The sequence below is a fragment of the Euprymna scolopes genome, chromosome 41 (assembly GCF_053919585.1).
Source record: "Euprymna scolopes isolate OS-2025 chromosome 41, ASM5391958v1, whole genome shotgun sequence".
Classification (NCBI taxonomy): Eukaryota; Metazoa; Mollusca; class Cephalopoda; order Sepiida; family Sepiolidae; genus Euprymna; species Euprymna scolopes.
This window is the reverse complement of record NC_136522.1, coordinates 55,315,205-55,322,704: the sequence shown is the minus strand read 5'-3', so window position 1 is coordinate 55,322,704 and position 7,500 is coordinate 55,315,205. Positions and strand designations below refer to the sequence as shown.

Sequence of the window (7,500 nt, the reverse complement as noted above, 5' to 3'; positions counted from 1 at the left end):
AATATATATATATATATTGTGAATATATATATATATATATATATATTGTGAATATATATATATATATATATATATATATATATATATTGTGAATATATATATATATATATATTGTGAATATATATATATATATTGTGAATATATATATATATATATTGTGAATATATATATATTGTGAATATATATATATTGTGAATATATATATATTGTGAATATATATATATATATATTGTGTATATATATATATTGTGTATATATATATATATATTGTGTATATATATATTGTGTATATATATATATATTGTGTATATATATATTGTGTATATATATATATATTGTGTATATATATATATATATATTGTGAATATATATATATATTGTTGATATATATATATTGTGAATATATATATATATATATATTGTGAATATATATATATTGTGAATATATATATATATATATATATTGTGAATATATATATATTGTGAATATATATATATATATATATTGTGAATATATATATATATTGTGAATATATATATATATATATATTGTGAATATATATATATATATATATATTGTGAATATATATATATATTGTGAATATATATATATATATATATATATATTGTGAATATATATATATTGTGAATATGTATATATATATATATTGTGAATATGTATATATATATATATTGTGAATATATATGTATATACCGTGTGAATATATAAATATATAGTTATATATGTATATAATCGGCGACAAAATTTTGTGTCGAATTGCTAGATTGTAATGCATTAATACTTTGATTTTTGGAATGAGTGTTTATTTAAATTGACAATTGGTCATTATTGTGTAGTTCAATTTATAATTTACAATTCGTCTCAGTATTTGAATCGTTTGATAATATGCGCGGACGTCATGAAGTTGTTTGCTTTCAAACATCATTTCACTTTTATCGATTAGTTTTAAGTGTTTGGGGAGAGTTATAATCAACTTTAATTCGCTGATATAAATTTATCTTTTAACAGAGTATTTCATAGGGCAATAAGAATTGTAATAAATTAAAGGAACAGATGTGTACGTCGTTTCGACATTTATGCGCGTGTGTGTTGGAACAGCTACCTGCTAGAACTGCAAAAATCTAAAATCACCTGCCCTGACGAAATTATACATACGGCTTAAATCGTTCCTCCGATATTAACGGCTTCCGCTCTTGCAAACACTCTAAACCTGGCCACAAATATGTTGATATTATTTAAATCTGAAAAAAAAAGCGAAACACGCAAATATTGACCTTATCCTATATTTTTGTTCCCTGTTTACTTTCTAAAAGGTTTCTCAATTCTTAGAAGTCTAGTCCATCGTTGTAATTTTTCTTGGAAATTACTGGGGGTGTTTTTTTCATAATAAATACGGAAGAGTACATCAATATTCATCACTGTGGCGCGACCGGAGTTCGAGACTATTATGGGATGTAATTCGCATAAATTTAGCAGACTTTTATTTTTCGCAAAAGATAATTTGGGTAAAAAAATAATCGATCGAACCTTGAAATAATTTAAAGTAAAAAAAAAATTAAATAACCTCGTCTTTACCAGAGCATATTTCCGGAAATTCCTAAGGCAATTTTAAAAAAAAGAAATTGCTTTAAATTTTAAAAAATCATATAATTTCAAAACTGCAAAATAAATTAGCGGCCATACAATAAATAAATGGACGATTACTATATCTGAACCAGTATGTCCACAATAACATCTTAGTCTCGGAAATTGCTTAAACAGTTTACGAATATCACACAACTACTTGAAAACTAAAAGATTAATAATAATAATAATAATAATAATAATAATAATAACAAGCGGGACCCGTGAAATTCCACAGGGGACTCATTCATATGTAATATATTGATGTTGGCATTCTGTAGATGTTCAATGTAAATCGAGAGGCACTGATATTATTGTAGCTCTTTTGTTAAAACTGCAAAAGTATTTATCTAAGTTAGCACGAATTCCCGGTAAAGCTCGGTCGTAAACTACGTGTAAGTATGATATTGTTTATTATTTCTGGTTTCGTATATATTATTATAGAGTAAATATTCTATCAATGTTATAAAGTTGCAGTTTAAAAAATGAAAAAAATATATATCCGTATGATTTGGGTGCAATACCTTGAATCAAAACCGAAAGGAAAATTTTATATATATATATATATATATATATATATATATATAATGAAAGAGAGAGAGAGAAACTGTTGTCTCAGGCATAAAATAACAAAGAGAAAAGAGGAGAGAAAACGTTGAGATCAGGTTCACAGTGACAATCAACAAGTATTTGAAATGAATTTAATATAATACGTACACGACATCTATCTGAGCCGTTCGTTCATCGTTACTTAATTCTAATTTACTGTGATCAATTGGCGCACTAAAACTATATACAAACGACTAGTAGTGGAATCTGACGTTGCCTAGCATCGAATAAGGATCAACGAAGTTTCCACAGATAAAGTTATTTTTATCGTATTAGGTGAAATCGCCCATTTTTTAATCCAATCGATTGATTACGTATTCTAGGTGGAAATACCTTGAATCAAAACCGAAAGGAAAATGTTATATATATATATATATATATATATATATATATATATATATATATATATATAACTTGAGTTCCTTCAACCATAACCGAAACGAAAGCTTTTGAAGAAATGTTGGTAAAATTATTTATGGCAAGAAATAGAAGAAAATAACAATTACACGACCCGAATGTAAGCGTGGCACACAAAAGAACACATGCGCTATCGTATTAATATATACATAATAGGAAAACAACAAATGCAGACTCTATGGACAAGGAGATAAAACTATAAACAACTAACATGTGTGCCCGGCATTGCCTGGGTATTTGGAGAGGTATGTTGAGCAAAAAGAAAAAAAAAGTGGTCAATTTTTAAAACTTTTGACCCCTTTTATGACCCCTTAAAATTTATTGTTTTGGGATCAAATTAAGTTATTAAGTTAGATGCATGTCCAATGAACCTATATCTAAAAATTCAAGTGTTTAGATCGAAAATTCGAAAGGAGTTTGGTAGAGTTTTCAAAGGTCAAGTCGTTGAACTTTGACCACTTAATCGATAAATTTCTGGCTGAAAACCGATCACATCGATTTTCCCAAATCTCAGTACCCTGTATATCAAATTTCGAGTCTGTAGACTAAAAATTGGCAGAGTTATTGCGTAGGGAAGAGTACACACACAGATGCACACACAGACAGACACTTTCACTTTTATAGATATATAGCTATAGTAACCGAATACAGCAAACTTGCCCGAAAGGTTACAAGAAAAACACGATGAAGTGGGAGGGCGGTAACACTGGGGATTATGCAAACATCATCTCGAACACAAAGACACATGGTACAAGTATAAGTCAGGAACAGTACTTTTTTTTACATAGGGGTCACCGTTTATCAAGGCCGATATGTCACTTAAGGATAAAGGTTAAAAGTGTACAGTAGTCAAAGGGACAATATAGTAATAGATAGTAATGGAGGTTCGGTAAATTTGTTAACTTAAGTGGAACGGCTCATCAGAAACTTGTTCACGTTGGACTTGAAGACAACAATATTATAGACGGCTGGAAAGCAGGAAAACGGAAGACAATTCCACAGGCGTGCAGTTCTAAGACAGAAGCTTTGATCATGGAATCTATGTTTAGATTTAGGCACAGATAAAGAGTGGGGGGGATTAGTGATAGTGTTTTCCGCTAGATGAGTACTTGCAAACGAGAATCACAGAATCCTATGGGACATGGACATACCAACAGATAAACCTATCCAAGTAAGAAGACCGGATGTCGTAATAATTAGCAAGTAAGAAAATTCCTGTCGAATGGCAGACTTTGATCTTACAGCTGCCCACACGGTGAATATCAAAGACAATCAAAAATGGAGCAAATACACAGAACTAGCAAGAATGGTTAAAGGGATGCAGATGATGAGGAAAATCAGTATACTATCTATGATAGAAGGAACACTATGAAGAATTCCGAAAAGCCCGGAAAAAGAATGAAAGAAACTCGAGTCCGAAGAATGGATTGAAAGCTACAACGGATAAAAATAATGAAAACAGCTGGAATATTAAGAAACCCACGTGAATGCGGAGACACGCAAGCCACATGAGCAGGTCAGACAAACTGCTGCAGGGGCCAAATATGAACAAGCGTTGCATGAAACCAAGAACATTAACGCTGTATATCCCATTTATTTTCCCCATTACACCCCCCCCCCAAAAAAAAAACAAAGAGTGACACCAAATAGCCGGGAAAGGTCAAGGAGGATGTGCAGACCGAGGAGAAAAAGCTCTACTGAGACCCTCGCTGGATGAGTGCAAAGAGGACTGGAATTTGCGGAGACATATTGTTATTCAGTGAAGACCAATACCGAGGAGAAATCTCTAGGAAGCGGCTATTGCGATAACGCAAATTCTTTTTCAAATGTTATCAAAATGGTGGAGAGTTCTGGAACTCTGGGGAGGCCTGTTGTCACTCAGATTCCAGAAGATACCACAAATTGTTCTCAAAGAGAACTCTTTGATGATGGTTTGTGTGACTAAAATTAGTGAGTATATAATAATGATATCTTCGGGGACTTATTGCCAACAAAATTTAAGTTAAGACGAATGGTGGCCGCCATCTGAATCAATGGTAAGCGACTGTTGAAATAACGCAAAATCATCTGCAAATGTTATCGAAACTACTGCAGATTACTGGAAATCCGGGGAGACCAGTTGTCGTTAAAACTCCAGAAGAAACCACCGGTTGTTCCCAAAGATAAATCGTTGATGTTACTCTGTCACTTCTTCTGGTGAGTAAATAATAATCGAAATAATAATAACAACAAATATAAGGATATTTTTACTCGATGTATTTCCTTTTTGTAAATTGTCTCGTCAATTTCCGGGACTATGCTTCTGTGAAGAGGAGGATATTTTCTTTTAATTGAAATTGTTTGCTGTTCGATTGATTATTAAAGCGGTTCCAATTATGTCTTGCAAAAATGCTTACTTTTGCTAAAGTTTGCTAGTTAGATCCCTTACAGAATCGTTTCGAACTCTGCTAGCGTTCAGCATTGCTAACAGTTGTAACGTACTGTATTACGGGGGCATGTGTTTTGACATGATGCATCATAATGAAGTTGTAGGGTTTGGTCATAACAGAAAAGAAACGATAAAAAATGGCTCCTGATTTATTCATAATAACCAGTCCTTATCATCGTTACAAACGTGCTGAATAGCACAGCACGTTGATCCGAAAGCATATGCGGATAACGATAATAGAATTGTCCCTAAGCAAGTGATTTATTTTTAAAGTAAAGCCTCGACGACAAAGATGTGCAATAATTTCAAGAGTGACCGTCGGCGCAGAGTTACATTGTTTGCAACTAGACACTCCTTTGCTGTCAGAATTTAGTCTACTCAGAACTGTCAATTATCTCACGCTAAATGCGATAAAAGATCTCACAGAAAATTCTCAATAATTTCCGAGTCCGACAGTTCGTCTTTCGAAATTCATTCAATAAAATACTCGTAGTACTCTTCATTTCGGGATAACATATGCGACATTTCAACAGGTTATATAAAAGTGTGCATCAAATCTTATCTGTCTCCTTAAAAAAAGAATAAAACAATATATGAATTCTCTATACAAAAGAAAAGACGTTTCTAAGCTTTGTCGATTGAATCGCCATTTTGATCGTGGGTGCTCGACTGCACTACAAACAAAGGTTTCTTTATAACAAAAAAAGTTATTTAAATGCAGGGATTAGTCAAGGGAGACGGATATTTAAGAACCTTTCTTGCTCTCCTTGCAGAATTTCGTTTCTTTTAAAACATCCGTTTCACGAGTTCTTTTTCCTTAAAACCTTACGATTATATATATATATATATATATATATATATAGTCATCCACATACAGTACTGTTTCGTTGTATCACAACCCATCAGTGCGGCTAGACATATATATTTCCCCAGCCGTGGATCGAACCTACAACCGTCATGATGAGGGTTGACAGCTCTACCCATCAGAACACGAGTCAGTGCCGTATATATTTCTCCTCGGGCATGTGTTAAATCCACACCCGCCCGTCTTAACGGTGCTCAAACCATCAGTTTCTTTCTTTTTTTTCTTTACAAATAATAGTGGACTTAGATTAATTGCTTAAATACGCGTCGAGTGAAAACATATTTACAAAGTCATACACCCCCAAGTAGTAGGCTTTCATATATATATATATATATATATATATATATATATATATATATATATATATACTAGGATTTCAACCCGGCGTTGCCCGGGTGTTTGGAGGTGTATGTTGAGAAAAAAAAAAAAAGAAAAAGCAAAAGCGGTCATTTTTTTAAAACTTTGACCCCTATTATGTCCCCTTAACATTTATTGTTTTGGACTCACATCAAGTTATTAAGTTATATCCATGTCCAAGGAACTTATATCTAAAATTTCAAGTGTTTAGACCCACAATTGGCGGAGGAGTTTGGTAGAATTCTCAAAGGTCAAATCGTTGAACTTTTACCCCTTGCTCGGGTGTTTGGAGGTGTATGCTGTGAAAAAAAAAAAGCAAAAAAATAAAAAAAATGGTTAATTTTTAAAAACTTTGACCCCTATTATGACCCCTTAAAATTTATTGTTTCGGGCTCATATCACTTTATTAAGTTAGATCCATGTTCAAGAAACCTATATCTAAAATTTCAAGTGTCTAGACCCAAAATTGTCGGAGGAGTTTGGTAGAGTTCTTAAAGGTCGAATCGTTGAAATTTGCCCCCTTAACAGCCAAATTTCTGCTGAAACCCGTCACATCGATTTTCCCAATTCTCAGTACCCGGTATTTCAAATTTCGAGTCTATAGACTAAAAATTGACAGAGTTATTGCGTAGGGAAATGTACACAGACATACAGACACACAGACAGACACGTTCACTTTTATAGATATATAGATAGATATATATATATCGGCACTAAAGTGAAAAGCATATCTTATTTTTCTTGTATTAATATTATTGGAATTGTTTCCTTTTTTCCCTTGTACACATTTTTGTGAATTTTTCCATGGATTTCTGCCTTTGAATTATTTTGGTCCATCTTCCAATTACGGAATTTCCTTAGATTTTACTTGAGAAAATGGAAATTCAATTAACTTTCTTGAAGTTATATATTTGGATTTTTCCGTCACTGGATTATTTATCTTCCACCAGACTATCCATTCACGTGTAATCACCTTTTTCTTCACCATATTCCCTCTGATTCACTTTTTTTGTTATCAAGTAAGATCTTTGACTTACTTGTTGTTTCATCAAATACTTTTGCATGCAAAATCCGATCCCGCATTTTGCTAATTCCTACCGTCTGATGAGAAGGAAAGTATTGCTCCGAAACTCTGCGGATTAAGGACTATCCACTTATCTAGTGTTTCCTTTTTAGATT

The 7,500-nt window shown here is 32.3% G+C and overlaps 1 protein-coding gene across 1 annotated transcript in view; it reads left to right on the top strand.

Annotated features, from left to right (window-relative positions):
• LOC145266525 (carbonic anhydrase-related protein 10-like) overlaps positions 1 to 7,500 on the top strand; it is an 892,910-nt gene that overhangs the window by 184,988 nt on the left and 700,422 nt on the right. The window lies entirely within an intron of this gene.